The sequence below is a fragment of the Protopterus annectens genome, chromosome 3.part0, assembly GCF_019279795.1.
Source record: "Protopterus annectens isolate FY-2018-M chromosome 3.part0, PAN1.0, whole genome shotgun sequence".
Lineage (NCBI taxonomy): Eukaryota > Metazoa > Chordata > Ceratodontiformes > Protopteridae > Protopterus > Protopterus annectens.
The window spans coordinates 386685771-386709440 of NC_056731.1; the positions used below are offsets into that span (position 1 = coordinate 386685771).

Genomic DNA, 23670 nt, shown 5'->3' on the forward strand with positions numbered 1-23670 from the left:
ACACAGAGCCCTGCATATTGTACACATGCAACAATCTATCCTGTAAATTGGGCCAGTTCAGGTAATCTGTGCTTCACTGTTATTAAACCCACACTTACATGTTACTGCATTTCTATATAGGATTGTGAGGGGGGGGGCACACCTGATAACTATACACATTTGCTATGACTGTACTGGTATTTTAGGTACTTTGTTGGCTTCCATTTTGTTTTGTGTTTTGGCCTATCATGCAGACTAGAGGCATATCAGTAGAGTACAGATCTTAGGTTTTATTGACCTACATTTCAGTTTCAGACTTCTTTCCCTTCAGAAATAACATACAACTGCCTGACCTGTTGTAGTCTGTCTGTGTAGGTCTGGAGGGGGACTGTTCTCCATTGCCATCAATTGGAGGCCTTAGCACAGCCTTTCTTTATGGTCATCTACACTTGTCCTGCTGGCTGAGGCTTTTGTTGGGTGTGTGAGCCTCACTGACATGCATGTGTGTGTCCTATGGACACACATTTTGGCCACCACATGTACTGCAGTGGGATTTGTCACATTGTCTAGTACTGCATACTTTGTTGACATCAGTATTTGTTATGGATTTCATGCTGCCCATATAGGTGTCCACTATCTGCTGCCATCCCATTCAGCCACCCGATTCCCTTGCATGCTCACATCCATACCATAGTTGCAACTAGCAGAACATACTATTCCATTCAGTAATTGATAGGAAGAGTGACTTACCTTGTGGCTGTGCCAGTATTGAGGATGGCGCTGGAGGGCTGACTATGTTGGATGCACATAGTACACTCCCTATACATGGTAAAGCACAGGTAGTGTCATGTTTGGCATCCCTTTTACTGTATGCGTGAGTCAGAGAGATGTTAGGAATCCCTGGGTTCATTCTATGTCAGTGCATGTGCTATGCGTTGCCTCTTTGCCAAAGCCTGGCATACTGGGCATGCCTCATTCTGCCTACATTGGCAGGCTCAGGTTGTCCCTCCTCTGAGCCACTCTGTGCCTGTGCTGGCCTTGGCAATGGTGGGGGGGGCTGTGTGGCCATACCCTGTGCTGTTCCTGCTGCAGCTGTTTCCGCAGGATCATATTGTGTAGCATGGCACATACAATGAAAATTTGTGTACATGTAGCTGGAGAGTACTTCAAGACTCCACTGGATATGTCCAGGCACCGTAACTGTGACTTGAGCATCCCAAACACACACTCTATTATGATTCTGGTCTGTGCGTGTGCCTCATTATGGAGTTCTTGTTCAGGTGTGCATTTCTGATGGATGTCATCAGTCACAGCTCCAGTGCGTAACCAGCATCCTCCACTAGGTGACCATATGGGATGTCCCCACTGGCAAATCTCTGGTACAGCTGTGCCATATGCTGGATGTCGTTGTTGTGATAGCTTCCAGGGCTGCCAGCACATACATTCATTATAATGCCCTGGGCATCACACAAAACCTGCCAGTTGATGGAGGGGAAGCCCTTACGGTTTATGTAGACCCTACCCTGCTTGCCGGGTGGTGCTTTGATGTATATGTGCATGCAGTCTATAGCACCCACTATCTCAGGGTATTCTGCTATTTGGTGGAAGAGACGCACACAGTCATACTGCCAAGAGATGCTGGTCAAAGCCTCACGGGTGTTGAGGAAAATATATGCTCACCAGCATGTGCTGACATGGCATCCAGGAACTGATGGAGTACCCTGGATGCTGATGCCTGTGAGATCCCCATGATATCCTCATTTGGCCTTTGGAAGGTACCTGTCGCTAGTATTCTTAAGCCTACACATACCTTGGTATCCACTGGGATGGGTTCCCCTCTGTTGGTTCTGTGTGTGAGGCGTGGCCGGCACAGCTCAACAATTTGCTGTAGGATGTCCCTGTCCACCCTACAGCACTCCACTATCTCCAGCTCATGTAGCCCCTGGTAGGTTACCCTGGGCCTGTACACTCTTCTCCTTCTCCTCACTGTGGGTTGGTCGTCAGCATTCTCATCCTCACCACCCTCAGCCTCTTCCACATATTAATGTATGAGAGTGACAGCAGCCCCTACCATTTTGTTATTTTTGTCAGGTAAAATTTCCCCATCTGTGTACACCAGTGGTATAGAGTTTGTGGGAAAAACCAGAGTGAAAGGTGTTTGCATATTTTATAGTAGTGTGCTGGGCTGGGCTGCTGCCTGTATAATTGGCTGTTTCTGATACATTTCACCTGCCAGCTATGCTAGTTTTCCTTGATTGCCTTCCTACTGCTGTTTTCCCTTCCCATTGCCTTCCCGTTTAAGCCCCGAGGTGTGCCGAACATACCCAGTGCTCAGATGTGAACAGAGCTGCTATTTTCTGTTTTTTTTTTTTTAAAAACTGGTGCACGGTGCACACAACCGTTTAGGCAATGTAAACCCTACTAGGTGGCCTCAGACACACCCCCTTTCCTTAGCTGTGCTTAGCTAAGGGCAAACACGGGCCACAGATCTCCAATAAGCTTACAGCATGCATGACACTCCCCTTATTAGGTCATCTACCTCTTATGCTTGTACCATGGTGTTGCTGCACCTACACGGTTGGGTGCAAGCTAACACTGAGGGGAAATCTGTGATTCAGTTTCAATCCCCTCATTTGCATGAAACTGACTGCTAATGCATGGTTACAAAACTGACACTCAGCCTCCCCCCTTAGCAACCACTATTCCATGGTATTGTTGTCTTATGCATGTCATTGACTATTATGGCAGAATGCTGATTTTGGTTTCAAAACTTATTTCCAACTTTTTTCTTATTTTCGGGCCGATCCCATTTGCGCACCGCTGTCCTACGCTTAAACGACTGAAATCGGCCAAAAAAAATAAAAGTTATTTTTTATCACTTTGAAACTACTTCCCATGCCAATGGCCATGTATTTGGCCATTGGCATGCCTACTACATTGAATACATGCTTTCTTTGTAGCTGTCATGCCTCCGTTTTGTAATTTGCAGAAATGTATTCAGTTAGTAGCCGAATACATTTCTGCAGGTTACACTATTCCTGCACAGACGCCTGCCTGCTTTCTGGATCACTAATTCACCTCATTTGCATGGCTTTCACCTGCAAATGGAGTAATTAGCATACAGGAGCTGTGTCTGTGCAGGAATTGTGTAGGAATGCTCGTGCATGTCCCGGGAGCTCATTCCTGGATCACTCGTTGGCCATATTGTGTGCAGCAGCTATTGCACTATTCCTGCACGCCGTGCAGAGCTTGTTGAATCCCGGGGACAGTCTCATGTGCTAACAAATTCCTGGTATCTCCATGCATTTTAATACACATATTTAACATTAAATTGCAAACATCAGAAGTAAGAATTGCATCTCATGGTAGGTCATCGAAATTAAACTCATTCTACCAGTAACGCCAATGTTCATGGCCTGGGGCATGACCAGCACTACAGATTAAACTTCTAGCCTCTAAGCCTGAGCAGAAAAGCATAAGAAACTGCACCAGCTACTATAGTGACCTCATCCTACATCCAATCCATCCATCCATCCACAACCCCTTTTTTCCCCATTTTGCACATGGGGTTGGGGAGTCATTTCAACAGTGGCTAGTGGAAAGGGCTTAGAAGGCTGCACCATGATAGTTTTATAGTTACATACTAGGCTAACAATTACAGGTGTCTTTATAATTTTAGGCATGCATCTCGAACAACAGAAGTGTTTTGAACCTTAGAAGTTATTTAAAGGAGTATATGTAAAAAAGGTTATGATGTACTGACTACCTCTGTCCATTATGGGTCTATGTCAATGTAGCGAACAAGCTCTTCCTTGAACTGCTATTCATCAAGACTACAAGATCGAACAATTCATTCAGTGAACAGTTATTTTGGTGAATACTACCTCATCAAATTACATTATTTGGCCAGCTACTAACAGACTGATACATACTGTGGAATTATGTAAACAGGAATATTTGACAAACAATCCACATACATATTAAAGATCATCAACTCTCCATTTGCCGCTGTGAGTGTCTACTGTAATTGTAAATAATACAATCTATTGTACAGTAAGTTATAAAAACATTACTTTAAAATACAATACAAAGCATTACAGTTTGCCATGTAAAGCTGCTATATAAATACTTTTCACTGTAGTGTGTGTTGGGATATGTAGCATATCATGTTTAAGTTGCTATTTTACTTTTGCATAGTGCAAAGTTGAGCAAGATTTCTGTTTCTACTTAACATGTAGATTTCCTGGGTACTATTATACACTTTAATCATTTAAAGTTCCAAACACACAAAGCACTGCTAGTTGTATAAATGAAGTATTCAACCAAAAAACAAAGATAAGTATTCCGCAAAAAAGTGCCAATACTTAACCATAGGCAAATAAATCTCAACGCCAGTCCATCCAGTTTAAAACGAAGTAAAACAAATGTTAATCTTCCATTGAGCTCAGTTAAACAAGGTTAGTGCTTTCATGGTTGTATCACACCACTTCATCAGACCATAAATGCATTGAATTGTGGTCCCTTATAAATATACTCAACAATTAAATACAATAAATCTATAACAATTATTCTATTTGTAATTAAAGCCATACACATCCTTACTGACATTTCTGATGCAGTTTTAAACTATATGTTTAACATCTATCTTAGAATGTTATAAAAGCATAAAAAACATAAATATATATATATATATATATATATATATATATATATATATATATATATATCACTTTATTATTTATTACTCTCACAAAATAAATTTATTTAAAAAGAGTCCTGTTCTTTAAAATGGGCTTCATTGGTATCCTTTCATTAAGACCTTTGCCTCTGTTGGCCCTTAATCTAACTATCCATCTAGTTTCTGAGGTTTCCGTTTTATTTATCAAATCACCCCCTCTTTCATTTGATAAAACCTTTTCCATAATTTGAAACTTAAAAAAGTGTGTTTGTCCACATTCAACTACATGTTTTGCTAGGGCATTCGTCAGCATGCCCTTCCTTATATGTAACAAGTGCTCACGGATACGAAATCTAAGTTCCATGTTTGTTTTTCTCACATAGAAGGATAAGCATATTTGACAGACGGCTAAATATATAACATCTTTACTGTCACAATTAGCTTTCACTTTAAATATATATGTACATTGTGTGTCTAGATGCACAAATTTGTTATTCTGTTCAATAAATTGACATTGATTACACTTGGTACATGGTGATGTACCTGTCAAATTTACTTTATTTTCTATTGATTCATGTTTGTAACAAAGCATCCTCTTCAATGATTTTTTGTTTGTAAGCATAAATGTTGGTGTTTCACCTATTAACGGTCTTATTTCTGGGTTTTGGGTCAATATTGACCAATATTTCTTAACTGTGTCAGTAACTAAATTACTTTTGGTAGCATAATATGTTGGTACCCTTACTGCTTGTTTATTGATCTTGTCATTTTTACCTTTCTGTTTAGTTCTATCTGAGTAGTAAGGTTTACCAATGTCATTTCTATGTGCAATACTTTCCTTAATAATATTATTCATCCTGATTGATTCATAGCCTCTGTCATTTAGTCTTTCCTTTAAACCTTTTATTTCCATTTTAAAGCTTTCCTGCTCTGCTATCAACCTTGATGTTCTAAGGGCTTGCCCCTTCACAATATTATCAAAAATGTATCGTGGATGCATACTAGTTCTGTGAAGAAGTGTGTTGCTATGACAATCTTTCCTATGAATATTTGTAATAAATTAACCTATTTCTTTTTGCTCTATACTAACATCTAAACACTGTATAGATAATGTTGAGTATTGCATTTCAAATTTCAAAAAAATTGTGCTGCTGTTTAACTGTGAATGGCATAATTCCAGTTGTACTTGGTCCCCCCTTCCACAACAGGAAAACATCATCTACAAATCATCTATAAAAGACGATCTGGCTCCATTTTCCTGATATGATATGTTGTTTCCCCCATGGGGACATCACCAAAATCGCATAACTATTTGCGCTTGGTGTGCCCATTGCCACTCCTTCCTTCTGTAAGTACATTTTATGATCAAATAACATGACATTATGTTTCAACACTAGTTCCATCAACATACAAATAAGATCTACCTTTGCATGAGTGCATGTGCCTTCATTCAACGTATATTCCCTTAACATATCTACACCAATGTTGTTCGGTATGGATGTGAATAGGGAACGTACAACCATTGTTACTAGTGTTACGTTGGTACTATTCTCTTCTGTACTTTCCATAAACTCATACAGATCTTGCAGAGCGTGCTTAGTGTCTTTCAGAATATATGGATTCCTGTCTACTATGGGTCTTGGACTCTTTTCTATATAAATTGATATAGTTTCCGTTAGCCAATTTCTTCCTGACACTATGGGTGTCAATGGGGGTTTACTTGGATGTTTATGTACTTTAGGTATTCCATTTATTATGGGTATTACTGGTTTTGCCATTGAAAAGTACTGATATAAATCTTTATCTATTGTCCCTTCTAATAGGGTGTTATATAGTGTATATTCCACTTCTTTAATAATTACTTGAAGCTGCATTTTTTCTATAGGTGAATATACCTTTTCTTCCTGTAACATTCTATACATACTTTTATTGTAAACCTGTGTGTCCATTATCACTATGGGGCCTCCCTTATCTGCTGGTTTTATGGTGATAGTAGGATCAGATTGTAGGTTCTTTAATGCCTCACTTTCCTCTCTTGTTCTATTATATTTCGTAGTTCTTCCTTTTATATCATCTTGCATTTTTTCAAATATTTCATTTTCACATATTTTTGTAAACATATCTATGGCAGGATGTTTCTTAGGCATATATGTGCTAGGTTTTTTAAATTGTCTTACATTAACATCACACAAATTTTTAAACATCATTTTTAAACATTTCCAGATTAATAATTGTCTCTGTTACCTCCAGTCGCTGGGATGGAATGAAAGACAATCCCTTGTCAATTAATGTCATTTCAGCTGGTTTTAAATGTCTAGATGAAATGTTCCATAATAATAATCCTTTTTGTGGGACCATGTTCGTTTCACCCTTGTTGGTGACTCCTGTGAGAATTTTCTCTTGGCTCTGTTTCTTGAGCATCCTCTCCAATTCGTGGACGCCTCTAGCCTTATCGGAAGTGTTAAAAAAAAGGATTCCTCCCTTGATTCTAGGCGATTGCTAGAATTACCATCACTGTGAATGTTTGAAGTAAGTATTGTTGCTCTTTTAATGTTGTCACTGTTTGTGGTTGTTCCTGTATTAAAACCTTCTGTATTGGTAAAGCGTTTCCTTTACGCTTGGCTCCAAGGTGCTCACCTTCGCCATTGGAGCTCTCCTACTGTTGTTTCTTTTAAGGTCGTCTCCTGATGTTCATTAGATTGATAATGTGATTTGGGACAAATAAACACATGGCCCCCCTTAAAATCTCCTATATCCTATTCAAGTGTGTGTAGTTTTTGCCTTATCATCTTGTTCTCATATGCAATTACTGATTCAGCCAGTATCTGAATTCTCTCGCCCACAAAACTTTGTGGATACTTAGCATATATTTCTTGTTAATATTGTTGTATCTCTTTGCCAACATCTCACTCTTCCCTTTCTCCAAATTCAATTAACAAGCGTATATAATTAAAGCTAATTTCTAGATTTAGTTGTTGCCACCTAGACAATAGCTCAGGTTGTTTTTCTCCTTGCTTTGGCATTTTTAGTATTCTTAGACCTCTCGTTATCATCTTATGTTTTAAGCAAGCTTCAAGGAGGTACCGCTGTGTTTGAAGTCTCTTTAATTTATATAATACATCTTCCAGCTTGTGAATGTCTCTAAGAAATTGAGTATAATCAATTTCAAACTGTTCACTTCCCTTGTTCTTATTAGCAAAACTGGGATTTAACAAGGGATTGTCTTTACTTTTTAGCAACATTTTTAACATGGAATTGTCACTATTGCTCTGTAGCTCACCTTTTTCCGACATTATTTCATTCCTAGAACTTCCAGCCTGTTGGTTAGAGTAACTGTTGTCTGCCATAGTCACACCCAGCTTAACACCAAAGTCAATAAAAGTTCCAAACACACAAAGCACTGCTAGGTGTATAAATGAAGTATTCAACCAAAAAATAAAGATAAGTATTCCACAAAAAAAGGCCAATACTTCAACCATAGGCAAATGAATCTCAACACCAGTCCATCCAGTTTAAAACGAAGTAAAACAAACTTTAATCTTCCATTGAGCTCAGTTAAACAAGGTTAGCGCTTTCATGGTTGTATCACACCACTTCATCAGATCATAAATGCATTAAACTGTAGTCCCTTATAAATATACTCAACAATTAAACACAATAAATCTATAACAATTATTCTGTTTGTAATTAAAGCCATACACATCCTTACTGAAATTTCTGATGCAGTTTTAAACTATATGTTTAACATCTATCTTAGAGCGTTATAAAAGCATAAAAAACATAAACATAAAAATATAAATATATATATATATATATATATATATATATATATATATATATATATATATATAATTTTATGGATAGTTAGATTAAGGGCCAACAGAGGTAAAGGCCTTAATGAAATGATACCAATAAAGCCCATTTTAAAGAACAGGGCTCTTTTTAAATAAATTTATTTTGTGAGTAATAAATAATAAAGTGATATATATATATATATATATATATATATATATATATATATATATATATATTTATATTTTTTATGTTTATGTTTTTTTATGCTTTTATAACAGAATCAAAACAAGATGGAAAAAATATACCTGTGAGCATGCATGCAAGCATCTGTAGATCACTGAAATGTGTCCTATGCTACTCAGCTTGTTACCACTACAACCCTCACCAGGACAATCTATTTAGAAAAACAAATGAAAAAATTAATGAATTTTGCCAGAATGTAGAAATGCACTGTTCAGGTTATCAATGCACAAGGTTTGTAACTTAGCAACTCTCAGTGGTGGCTAAATTGGAGAAAACTGATGCTTTCTTAAGTGCAGGTTCATAATAGTAACAGATGTGGTTAAAAAAGAAGGTGGACAGAAATTTCTGTTGGTCAGTTACCACTTCAATATTTTTTTTATTCACTCAGTCTACTGTTGTTTTACTTACAAAGAAAAGTAGAGACACATGTAGATAGGTAGGTAGGTAGATAGACAGACAAAACGAGAGATGGACAAACAGAAAGGTTAAATATATTTTCACACAAGATCTTGAAATACTTTTAGTTAAGTACATCAGTAGAAAGATAGAGACAGGTAAATAGGCAGACGGATACACACATATGCAGATAGACCAACAGTTTGTTTGCTTGTCTTTTCAGCTTTTCCCGGTTAGGGGTCGCCACAGCAGAACTCTGGTCTGCTAATGATTGGCAGTCAATTTTTATGGTGTGCCAGCCTGACGCCAAAACTTCAGCGAAGGCACGCCCATTCATGCATGTCTTTCGAAGGTCACTTGACCACAGGGAGGACATGCAGACTCCACACAGAAGGCACTCCAGCTGTGAATCGAACAGGAGAACCTCTTGCTGCAAGGTAACAATGCTACCACTGTACCACCATGCAGACAGACAGACAGTACAGACAGATAAATAGCTAGATGGACAGATAGACCAATAGGCCGAGCAATGATTAATTCCATTAGTAAGATGGGTTTGTCATTGTCACCCCCTAACACTCTCTCCCTTTCACCAAGCATATTTGTTAAGCTTGAAAGTGGAGGGGTTGAGCAAATCAAATCAACATAATAAAAACAAGCAGACTGATGATTTGGTTCCTTTCATGAAGACCATGCATTGACTGCTACAAGGAAATGAAAGCTGCTCCTTTCAGAATGATTCAGCACTTTTTAAACTACACGGTTGGCATAACATCCTGAGACGCATGCAAGCATACTACAAGGGCCATTCTGCATTATAGCGGACAATGCAGTGTGGAATACAATGGCTGTGTTATACGTGAAACAATGTAGCTTGGCATACTCACTGTACTCAAATGAGTGATTTTTATCTGAGCATCTGTCAGAAAATTTATAGTTCAAATGGCATGTATTGTTTAATATTATCTGAACTATTGTCTACTGTACAATAACACATGCTTTCTTAAGAGGAATGTATGCCAAAAATATCCTCTTTATGGTTACAAGTGAAAACAAAATGTCCGTTTCTTAAGTGCATAGGGCAGCATTACAACAACTAAGTACATTTTAAATGATAGGTAGGTGGTAGGGGCAACAGTATATGTTTTGAGTATATGAACTCTGAAAAGTACATTTCAAGGACCATACAGTGTCATAATTTAAGAATAATAATAATAATAATAACAATGACAAATTGTTCTGAGTTGTGTGTGTTGGGCAGTATTCAGCTAGCTAGCAATGCACTTAGCTCAACATGTGACTCGATAGACAAACAAAACAACTAAAATAATAAATCAAGAAAACTTTGTTAGCACAACTCATATGCTTTGCATGTCTCATAGATTACAATCCTTTTTCAAGAGTGGCATCTGCCTGCTGGTCACCTGAGAACTTTTTTGGTTTTGCTGATCATAAGCACGCATTTGTAAAGTGCTAATTAGCAATCTACTCCTGAATGGCTGCTTTGCAGAACACAGCACCCCACTCTCCTTACTTCCCTAAATATACTAGCTTCTGAAACCACCACTGAAAAGATTCTAGATGAAAATTAACACACAAAATCTTCACTGACACAAGTACGTCTAGCAAAGGTTATTAGTCCACTCAGAAACTAGTGCTGTTTACTGCATTTAGATATAAAAAAATCTGGTTACAAAAGAGACAAAGTAAAATAAAACCAGGAATTGTGACTAAAATACAGAAAGTCGTCATGGTTGTCATAATAAGACAACTTAAAAAAGATACGTACAACAAAAATGGAAGGTGCAAACCAATACTAATAATAAAACAAAATGCACCAAAAACTCAGCGCAAGTGCCAGCAGTAGGGCTAATATCCAAGGTGTATAGTCACAACGAAAGCAACTTTGCAATCCAAAATCCAGTTTATTGAAGTAAGTCCAAAAGTACACACAGACAATACGTAGTACATAAAACCTCCACGTTTCGACCAAAACTTCATCAGATAAAACATACCCGTCAAGGTTCCACTTAAATACCCCAATTTAAATTCAAAACAGCCAATAAAATTGTGTAATAAATTAAGTGGTAAATACTTCCTATTAAACAGTACCAAAAAACTAAAACATCACCAAACTGTTGTCTTTCAGCTAAAATGATCTGATAAAATGTGTAGAAGGGAATATTAATAATACATAGATATACATTTTGTTTAAAATTATTACTTTATAAATAACAAGAATACATATATATAAAATCAAATGCTTTTTATGTTACTACACTACCCTCTAGTGGTACAAAATGGTAATTCAATGAAGCCCATTCACTTCGGGGCTAACCATTACTTACGATGGACAATCTAGTAGGGTTAAGAAAATTATAGACAGAGAGTGGAAAAACTTTGCAAAGATATCTGATCTTGGATACATTTTTGAAAAGGAAACAAAATACATCTATAAAAGGGGTTGTAACATAAAAGGATACATAGAAAAGGGTAGTAATGTCAAGTGGTGTGAAAGTAATAAAAAGAAAAAAACTGGAGTTTTTAAATGTGAGGCCTGTACCTACTGTAAATATCTTAAAACTGGTAACACTCATTTTTTGGTGGCTCGAAAAAGGACTTTAACATTAGGGTCCTTTGCAAATTGTAATACTAAAGGTATTATATACATTGCTTTGTGTGAAAAATGTAATGCATTGTACATAGGAAAGAGTGAGAGAAGAGTAAAACAAAGAATTTATGAACACCTGTATGACATTAGAACCAGGTGTGAGACAAATTCTTTATATAAACACACATTGACCTGTGAAGGGGCACACTATAAATTTTTTGTGGTGGAAGTTGTCCCCTATGATCCTAGAGGAGGCTGTTGGGAAAGCCTTGTGGCATATAGGGAATTGTATTGGCAGATAGTCTTAGAATCAAACAAGTTCCCAGGTATTAATGATGTGATTTCGTTGGCCCCTGTCCTGAAATTGAGATCAGCAAAATTATAAATACAATTAAATATTTTAAACAATAAGTATATGTTTTATTTTTGACTGTGTAATCAGAGAGTATAACAGATATAAAAAAAAAGGGTTTTAATTAAATGAATGGGCTTAATTGAATTACCATTTTGTACCACTAGAGGGTAGTGTAGTAACATAAAAAGCATTTGATTTTATATATATTTATTCTTGTTATTTATAAAGTAATAATTTTAAACAAAATGTATATCTATGTATTATTAATATTCCCTTCTACACATTTTATCAGATCATTTTAGCTGAAAGACAACAGTTTGGTGATGTTTTAGTTTTTTGGTACTGTTTAATTGGAAGTATTTACCACTTAATTTATTACACAATTTTATTGGCTGTTTTGAATTTAAATTGGGGTATTTAAGTGGAACCTTGATGGGTATGTTTTATCTGATGAAGTTTTGGACGAAACGTGGAGGTTTTATGTACTACGTATTGTCTGTGTGTACTTTTGGACTTACTTCAATAAACTGGATTTTGGATTGCAAAGTTGCTTTCGTTGTGACTATACACCTTGGATATTAGCCCTACTGCTGGCACTTGCGCTGAGTTTTTGAAGCATTTTGTTTTATTATTAACTTAAAAAAGATATATTTTAATGGGCAGCATGAAGCTATTTAGAGATAAGAATTACAACACCTTTAACAGTGCTTTAAAAAGCTTAATAAGTAACAGCTGTTGTCAGAGTAGTGAATATGAAAGCACAGTTGCTAACACAGCAGCAGACAGGCAGCAGAATTGTATTTGCATGGAAGTGAAGAGATATGCCGATATGATGTACTGCTTATACAATACTGTTTAGTATTATAATCAGTGATGTTAGGAATCCATTAACAGATTTGCTGCGATTCACAAGGTATATCACATTTATCCCTCCCATTTTCTGCCAAGAAATAATGAACATGAATGCCTTGGAAGTAAGTTCAGTTGTATTCTAATGGAAATTCTTAAATCAAAAGTTAACAGCTTCTGAAGATGCATTAAATCACAAACCTCTCTCAAATGTGCCATCTTGCATTTAAGCTGTATTTCTATAATTGCTTTAATATCTCTGTGAGGCAGATACATCTAACCAATAATTCTTTGAGGGAGACGTTTACACTGTTTTTTAGATCTTCCTATATGGCACATCCTGCAGTTCTTGGCTGCTGCTTATACCTCTGCCAGTAAGTGACATATGCACATAATTAAAGTCCTTAATTATGCTATTTACATATTCAGTGCTTTTCTATTTTAGAATACAAGTGTCGTGATTAATCCAGAAAGGTGAAGTAGTATTGTTGGGAAATGGTCTAGATTTTGTTGCAGTAATTATTAAGTCCAAGACGTTGTCGTGATTTTTTTTCGTTTTTGTTTTGTTTTTGTATGGCAGTCAGGTTCTAGTCTTATGTTATGTCTGTAGAACAGTCACTTATACGTTTCACTACAAAGATGAGGGTAGCACCTGCAGCATGCAGTGATGTCAGATTTGGAAAAGGTGAGGTATAGACCTAAGAAGAGGCATGGCCTGTTGTATAATGATGTTTGTTCTGTTTCCGAATATAACAAAATAGATACAAATGTCAGTATTTCCTGTTCTCACGCTTTTGCTTTCACTTTCTTTAATTCATCATATTGTATATCGGTCGTGTAACAGACTAAAGCAGCAAACCATGAAAGGATATGTTAGACGACTTAAACCAAGTAAGCTTGATGTCACACCATCAGTGAACTGAGAACTCAGAAAACTGACTCTTACTGAAACCAAAGAACTTTCTAAAGCCTGCACTTTCATAGTTGTTTCATCAAATAGCATTTCACCCACCATTAAAGAACCACTGCTGAATGACATAGACAAAGAGGTTATTATATTATATAAGCAGGTGGTAACAAGGGAATGGTATATTTTAATCAAGATCACCATTTTCATGTTGGTTGAAGTTACTGAAAACTGGTCTGACAGATATTCTACAGTTATTCCATTGCAATGGGCTACGCAATGCATAGCATGCACACACAAACACACACACACACACACACACACACACACACACACACACACACACACGTACACACACACACACACACACACACACACACACACACACACACACACACACACACACACACACAAGTTACCATAACATTGAACCAGACATTATCGAGGCGAGAAAAGGGAACATGCACAAGACTGATGGTATATAAGAATCAAACCCACAAGACCAAACAAACAGTCGCAGATGTTAGTGACCATGATTTAACCACTGTGAATTGTCCGATCTTATGGGTTTCTTGGTTGTACACCATTGGTCTTGTGTACGTTTGTTGTTGTCATCTCAATAATTTCAGGTGTGATGCTGTGGCAACTCAAGCAATTGAAGTAGACCCATATATATATATATATATATATATATATATATATATATATATATATATATATAAATATATACACACACATACACACACACACACACACACACACACACACGTATATATCAATATATATATATATATATATATATATATATATATATATAGAGAGAGAGAGAGAGGGAGGGAGAGATACACACTAGCATATAGTGAATATTTAATACATTGATACAATGTTACATTCAGTATGTCACTGAAGTATCACAGAGTACAGTACGTCAGAGCATACTGTTGAAAATGCATGCAGTACAATGGTGCTTTACTTTGTATGTGCTAATAAATGAGGAACTCTACAGTGCCACAGACAAGCTCTGTGTCACACATAATTGCTACTAATAGAGAGAATTAATTTATCTAAGTATGACTCATTGCAGAAAGGAACTGTGCTGTTCCTTTTTTAGACTCACTTCTCGCTTAATAACAGAGACAGAACATGGAGATAAAAGCAGGAAAGGAAAAAAAAGAGAACTTGTTTTTTGTGGTGCTTGGCTAAACACGTGTGTGTGTGTGTGTGTGTGTGTGTGTGTGTGTGTGTGTGTGTGTGTGTCTGTCTGTTGGTGTGCACTTGTGACATCTCTGTCTGTGTTAGAACTGGATTCCCATGCAGGCATGTTAAGCTGGATCTTAATAACATACCAGGCTTCAGCCAACAGACACTTGTCAGAAGTTTACCAAAAAAAAAGAGTAATGAAATTCAAATTAAATGGCTGGGGAAATGGGTTGAACAATGAACATGGGACTTTATAAACATGACTGAATTACTTTTTTCAGTATTGCAAAGTGGATACTATAGTCAGCTTGGTATATGCAGCTTGTATTAATTTCAGATCGTAGTGGTGCTGCGGTAGTGTTGTCGCCTCACAGTAAGATGTTGTCCTGTTCGATTCTCAGCTAGAGCGTCTTCTGTGTGGAGACATGCATGAATGGGCGTACCTTCATTGAAGGTTGTGCATCAGGGCTGGCAACTCGGCATGTAAAAATCTACTGCCAATCATTTGTGGAACAGAGTTCCGCTGTGGTGACCCCTAACCAGGAAAAGCCAAAAGACGCAACAACAAGATTCTAAAACAATGCTATGAGAAACTAAATGGGTTTGCTAAATCAGAGTAAAACCAACTTTGTTTTTTCCCTTAAATCTCTAATATTAATGTTTCTGTGAATATAACATTTTTCCATACAGCTTAGTCTCCATCTCGGTGATGTTGCATTTATACTTTAAAATTTATCCCTTCCCCATACTAATTAAAAAACACAGTCACCTCCTACATACCTCAACCTCAGAAAATGTAGGCTTAAAAAAAAAAAAAAAAAAAAAAGTGTTGACTAAGCATTCAGAAAAAAAGTCATCTAACAAAATATTTAACCATAAATGAGAAAAAATTCCAAATGTTTTAAAAATAACTTATTTTAAAAATGTACACTCTGGTGTACATGGTATATAACTGGCTATAACACTTGCCCCAAACACATTTTAATACTCATCTTCTGCAACATTAACATTCCTCACTTCTAAAAATATCAAAACTAGAAATCTACTTTTTTAATCTTTATTAAATCCACAGCAACACAAGACACTAGGTACATTTATTCCACTGCAACAAACTGACTAAATATGTATATCTTGCAATTTTATTATATAAATATACACTCTATTATATAACTAATGTTAACCCCTTTTAATAGTTAACATGCCTACCTATGTACATTTGTGTGCATGCATAACTTTTTCATCACCAACTAAATTATTTGAAATGTCTTTCAATTACACTAGGGAATAAATATTTTCCTTCACAACTACCTATTAGTTACTAGTTCATCCCAGGTCTCTTAGAGTCTTAACCAGAACAAACACTTATTATTATACCACTGCTAATCTTTATTTATTATTTAAAGAGCCTCTTTGTCCAACATCTCCATCATAAGAGATATATCTTCTTATCTTGAGAGAAGATTGTCTTTTTTCAGGTTCTTATTACAGTTTTTTACTGCCATTAATAATGGGCAGGATTCACGAAGCCTCCGTGTAAGAGTTACAAGGCTTACACAGAGGCTGCAGTTAAACGGTGTGACATCAGCATGCCATGCATATGCATGAGGGCATGCTGAATCACACCTAAGGCTAACACGGTCTGTGTAAGACAGTAGGGGGCGTGTCCGTAGGGCGAGCCCTGCAAACGGACACGCCCCCAGAAGAGTAAAGTCCCGAAAGTAATCCCCCACGACAGAGTCCGTGTAAATGTGAATAAACACAACACAACACATGCCCCCACAGACTATGAACACAAAATGTAGAAATGAACATCTTATATTTTTTTTTATAAGTTGTAAAGATGTTTGCCCGTGAGTGCGCTCATTTGCGCGGGCGTGCCCGTCGCTTAGCCACAGTTAGCAGTCAGTGGAAAAGCATATAAGAACTAAATATGCAAAGTAAGCCAAGAAGCAATAGCATAGTGGTAGAGACGTCGGCTGAAGAAGAGGCAGTCATGGTTCGAGCCCCCACAACATCAATTTTTATTTTTAGTGAAATAAGCACGAAACAAGTCCCTGACATATATGTACATATATAAAATTATATTTTATGTAAAATGTAATGAAATGGGCCATGTATTTTGAAGAAATGTGAGATAAAAAAAAAAATATCAGATGTGCCTATAGCTGAGCTACAGTCTAACAAGTTGAGGATATCTGCTTGTAGGTGAGCAGTGTTTTAACAGGTGTAAAATGAGTGTCCGTAGGTAAGCAGTGTTTTAACAGGTGTAAAATGAGTGCCCATAGGTGAGCAGTGGTTTAATAGGTGTAAAATGAGTGCCCGGGGTTGAGCAGCATTTTAACATGCTGAAACTGTGTGCCCGTAGCTGAGCTGAGCGTAATATGCATGCTGACAGCCAAACGACGCGTAAACCAGCGTGATCCATTTGCCGTGCCAACAAGCTAACCAACGGGCAACGTTGAGCAAGCTGTATCAAAACTGCCTTTACACAGACACACCTCCTAGCCTGTGTAGACAGTCATAAAATATAAAAAGCAATGGTCAGGTTCGAACCCAGGATACCATGCACCATAGTCAAAGTACTGAACCACTAAGCCATGACAGTTGCACTTAGAAATGCAGTAATAGCATATATATAGGAATGAATAGAAAGAGGAGCATGACAAAGCAGGTTTTGTGAAGCTGATACAATTCCAAAATGGACAATCACAGATAAGTGCAGGAAAAACGGCATATATAAGCCCCATAGGCGGGAATACACAGCATAACCGATTGTGGAACCGACTTGCAGCCAGGATGTCAGGTGTAGGAGAGGGTAGTTGCTTCCGAGCACAGAGGTGGGGCGTTGAGGAGTCCAAATATATGGTTTGGCTCCTCGTCCATGATCAGGAGGCCCAACTCATGCAGGGCCAGGTCCTGTGGGGAACATATAAGGCTGAGACATGGGACCGGTTGGCACATGATCTCACCAGTGCCACAGGAATACCAAGGACTGGTGAACAGGTCCATCACCACCATGCGGACCTGAAGAGATGGAAGCAGGACCAACTGAACCGTTGGATCCAGGAGGCCCGGCAAATGCCCAACGCCCCACTACTGAGTAAGTTACATGTAATTATTTATGTAAGAAATTAACCTAGCTGATATTATGCAGATGTGTATTCCAATATTACTTCATTTATATTACAGCTGCAGGTGTCCATTCCATGAACCGTCGAGCCTATGCCGATAGGCTGGTGCGGTTGCACCACCAGGCAGGCCAGTAATTCTCTCCCTGTAACTGTAAAAAAATATATAAGTATGACAGTTAGCAAAAGAGTGCAGTGTACTCACTTATTAATAAAATGTGCAAGTAACAGTGTAAGAGAGTTTGCAAGTATTGCTTGATTACAAAAGTGTGATGCAGCCTGTAATCCAAACATAAAAATGAAACAAGTCTGAAATAAAGATGTCCCACCTGTAATATAATAGTACATAACCTGCAGCAGGCTGAAAAGTACAGCTGCAGAAGCTGAGTAAAACACATGTGTGAAATATATCCCTGTTGAAATTCTGAAACATGACATAAGTGAGACTGTTGGAAAGGATTGTTATAACTAAAAGTAAAACATGTCAATAAAGCCTAGAATTAAGTACCATCCTGAATTGTGAAAATAAAACAAGTGAGAGAGTGTGAGAAAGAGGTATGAATCCACCAATAAAGTAGTAATAACTCCTGAATAAAGTATACTGCAGTCAGTGCAGAATGAAATGAATGTGACAGGCAGAACCAAACAGCAACATGTGTTGAAAAAAGTACTGAAGCTGGAATGTGTGTCCCAAAATCTGGATATGTTGCTCTCAGTTTGCAATATACAGATAGTATGGTTGTCTGAAATACCAAACATCCACAGTTGTCTATAGCCATATAAAGCAAATGTAGCAGGATGATGTAGCTGAACAGAGCCAGATATGAATGTGTATGAATAAATATGAAATGTATATTGATGTAACAGTAACATTCCTATCACCAACCTGAATTAGTTATCACATAGGAAACTGTAGTCCTACCTGTAGTGTGTATATATCCGCAGCTAGTAGAAATGTACAGCATATGTATAGGTATCTGAAGTTGTTAATGAAATATTTCTTCACCCTACCATATAACCACAAATAATCCATTCCACGTGAAATGGGTATGTGCATTCACAATTAACACCCCTGGACATTTGTCCTGTTGGTTCATACATATTTGCATGTACGTTGATGCATGTGCCCTGTTCATACATCCAAACCTGATGGCCTGTTGCCATCAATCAACCCTGCATGTTGTTGGATTGTGTATTGCTGTTCAAATTATGCATGTGTTATGCTTGCTGTTCAATGGCTTGAATTTATGGGTGTTTGGTTAATGGGAATACTAATGCATGCTGTTACAACTAATTGTGAATGGTATTGTACGTTACTAACCCAAACTATCATAACATAATGCAAAACATAGGACGACAGGGAAGGCGGGTTCCAGCGGACCCACCTCTCCCACCTCAGCTGGCGAGTGCACCTGGCAGAAGTGCCCAGGCCGGACCCTCCTCTGGTGGCCCTGTGCCACCTGCGGGTGGAAGCGCTGCAGGGGATGGGGCTCGTCCCCCATCTGCAAGTGTGGCCGGAGGAGAACATCCACTCACCCTCCATAGTGTCCGGACTGTGGTGCGTAGGGAGATCCAGCACGCTGTGCTTGGGCCCCTACACCAGCTTGAGGCATGGGTGGCACAACTCACGGGTGTGCCTGCTGCCCGGCCTACACAGCCCCCAGCACAGCCCCGTCCTGGGCAGTGAAGGCACAGTGGCAACTGCCCATGGGTGGGGATCTCAGTTCCACTGTTGCCATCTGTGGGCTCATGGGCTCGAGATATCCAAACATCCGTCCCCATCAATTGTGTAACCCCCCACATGTGTCATACACCACCCCTGTATGCATCTTGTTTGTCTTGTCTGTTAACCTCCCCTACCTACCTCCCTAGCTATACTGACTTCCTCTACCTGACATACCACTCTCACCTGAAAAAAAAAAAAAAAGGGCACTCTGTACCCACAAAAAAATTACGCCCCATACATAGCTGCCCATTTTGCACACATGTCTACTGGACATGTAAACTGGCAATTACAATTGGCTGTACAACAAATATTATTGTTGTCCTCACACCTCTCTCAGGGGTGGAAGGTTTCAAATTTCACACCAAATTACAAACATATGCACAGCTGTTGCTGACAAAGAAATGGGCAGCTATGGGCCTTTCCTACATCCCTCCTGCAAAACCCAAGCTTGTTTTCCTACTGTCCTACCCTCTTTGTGCCCCCTTTTTCACCACTTTCCTATCTCCCCATTTTCTTTTCTTTAGAAGAAAATAGTGCGGGTGTGCGCGGGAGTAAGCACTTTTAAGCAGTAGTAAGCGGGTCTGCGCTTCTGTGACCTCCACGCAAACCAGTGCTAACCCGCTTACAACTGCTTAAAAGTGCCTTAGTCACTCTGAATGACAAGGCCTGTAGTTTTCTCAGCAGCAAAATAAAATACCTCCCTCAGTCTCAAACCCAGGACCTTGGAAACACTAGTCTGCATGACTTATCACTAAGCCATGACTGCTATACAAGAACATTGTGCTGAAAAAAATACATCATAAAATAGTAGGAATTAATGTAAAGGGAATATAGCAAGTCTAGTACACAAAGCATGTCATGTATATTTACTGTCAAATCTAGTGGATTTGTAAAATAGTATTGTGTGCTGAGAAACAGTCATGCTAGTTGGTAGCTACTAGGTAATAATGTCACAGTACCATCTGGCAAGCCACACACATACTCAGAGCAGGATAAACACTGCCATAGTTGAATAGTTAAGAGATCAGACATAGCAACTGTGACTGAGTTACAGGGATGTCCCTGATGTGAAAACAAATGTCAACTGTGCCCCACCGACACCCTGTCAAATGTACTAACAGTAGGCAGAAAGGTGTAACTACACATGCAATGGTAACTATGACTGACTGAAGGTATGCACCACCTGCATGTCACAAATGGTGTACTAATGCATATGCTTGAAATAACCCACAGTCACAACTGCAGAGTATCAGAATATATCATTGGAGTAACCCACTGCTATGTACCATTCCATGAGGCTGATAAAAGATGCACTGGAGAGTATCTGAGGCCTGCTCAGCAGCATGATCAAATACCCCTGTAAGTGTCAAGGCCCACACCATGGCCAGACCACACTGCATGCAGTAACACCCTACCACAACAAACACATAGAGAATTGCTGCCCAAACAGATTTAGCAAGCATTACAAGCTGTGAATGTAAATGGAAAATAGGAAAGCCATAGCAACACATTACAGGAAAGACACCTAGCAGGCATACAACAAGTGAATGTAAAGGCCAAATATTGAAGCCATAGCAACAGATTGCAAGAGCCACTGCTATATACCAGTTACACCACAATCCCCACAGGAAAGCACACACACCCATATACACAGTATTACTAGTCGTAGGTGTCAGTTTACATACACACGGAGAACAGGACACTGGAGGAAGGAATACTCAGCTTGCAGAACAACATGCATTGCAGTGTCTACAACACAGCCTGAAATATGGGAGACATACCAACCCTTACACTCACAGAACAGTGTCCACAGCAAACCAGCATGGTCCCCATCCTGATAATCTGAAAGGGCTACGCCTACCTAACAGACCTTTTTATAAGCACAGTCCTGTAATCACAGTGAGAACTGCAATCACTACACAACAGGCTGCATGCAATTAGTAAATGCTGGCTAACAATTGGTGCAGAGGCCATCACATGGACATGTGCAGATACCTACAAAAGCATCCTGTACTCCCAGTCCACACAAGCAATACTTTCATTGCACCCGCTGGAGGTAGAGAGAGAGAGAGAGAGAGAGAGAGAGAGAGAGAAAATAATAATAAAGAAAGAAAGAGAAAGAAAAAAAAAACCTGAAACAACAAAGCAAAGAGGCTGACAGCAGGCCAAGCAACTGCAAGCCAACACAAACAGCTGCAACAAACACAGGTAATGTAAAGTACTACTATAATAGTCTACATACTGTGAACCCTCCAGATGTGTTATTGGTCTGTAACTATGTATATGAAGATGTGCATAAGGCCGGGGACATACTGCAACTGTCACTGAAGGCTTCACATACATATGTATGTGACGGTAGCTATGTGCACATAGCAATGTAGGTTGTAGTGCAATGTACAAGTAGGTTGTACAGTAATGGATGTTCAGCAGTACGTTACTGTGTGTATACATATGTGGAACTAAAAAGGAGTATATATATATATATATATATATATATATATATATATATATATAAAACATGTGTATACGTATGTATATCGAGATATGTATGTATGTGTATATATATATATATATATATATATATATATATATATATATATAATATGCATATGTGTATACATAGATAGAGAGGGATGTAGAAATACATAGACATATATAGTTTCACAGTGTCATAGTGTGTACTAGGCTATCTGCAGACAGTGTATAGAATAGATTTAGAAACTTGCGCCTCTGTATAGTAGTGACACAGTGAAAACCCCCCTACATAATAGCATTAGTTTACTGTGCCTCTGTCTAGTAGTGACACAGAGAAGACCCCTGCTGTAAACCTATGATCTCCCATCCACTTGGCAAGAATGCACGTGAAGAGTGTCAGTGAGGGTCTCTGCCTAACATGAACTGGGATCCTGTTCCATAGTATGGGAAGCCTCTTAGTGATGGATCTGTCCCTACAGTATGTCCTATTCATATGTGTGCTGAGGTTTAAATCCAGTGAATCGTGCTTCTGATGGATGTGGATTGTATGAGGTGGAACATGTCCATCAATACCAGATTAGACATGGCCTACTACATCAGGCACAGATCACCCCTATGTAGGCAGTATGCTATGGAATAGAGCATGAGTTACGTTAGTCTGGCAGCATATGACAGTTGTTGCAGACCCTTGATCCTCCTGGTGATGTACTTATGGGGTCCTCCTAGCTGTTGCAAGTGCCAGGTGAGGTACATACCAAATGGGGCATAGTACACAGTCATGGGCCTGATAAGGGAGGAGTATAGGGGTACAATGACCCCTTTTGATGTGGATGTGAATCCCTTCATGATAAGGTGGGCAAGGTAGGAAGTCCATCCAACCACTTTGGCAATGTGGGTGTCAAATGAGAGGTCAGCATTGAACAGTGTCACCAGGTCTCCGATTACTTTGTCTGTACTCGGTGGGTTATTGTCTATGTGATAATATGTAGGTACCTTGTCCATCCAAAAGGGTATGAGTATACATTACGTGGCATGCAGTGTAAGGCCATGACTCCGGCACCAGTTGTTGGTGTCCGTGAGGCCTGTCAGTAGGATGTATGTGTCAGCAGGTGTATCGCCTATGGCACCTAGTATGCAGTCATCTTTGAACATTGTCAGCCACTACCCTCCCATGTCTGCTTCCACATCTGAGAATGATATGCCGAACATGAGCAGTCCCAGGACAGAGCCCTGTGGGACACCACATGTGACTGGCTCTGATTCTGACATGGCACCAGTGAGCTTGACTGTAGGGTTTCTATCCATTAGCCAGTTTGCAACCCATTTCA

The 23670-nt window shown here is 38.7% G+C and overlaps 1 protein-coding gene across 3 annotated transcripts in view; it reads right to left on the reverse strand.

Moving 5' to 3' along the window:
- Positions 1-23670, reverse strand: part of STARD3NL (STARD3 N-terminal like) — a 695992-nt gene that overhangs the window by 266548 nt on the left and 405774 nt on the right. The window contains exon 1 of one of the 3 annotated variants that reach the window (XM_044064837.1): positions 8758-8835. The exons of the other annotated variants lie outside the window; for them this stretch is intronic. The gene's annotated coding sequence lies outside the window, so the exon portion shown is untranslated. Of the gene's footprint in view, positions 1-8757; positions 8836-23670 lie in introns of those variants that run through there. 3 annotated transcript variants of the gene reach the window in all.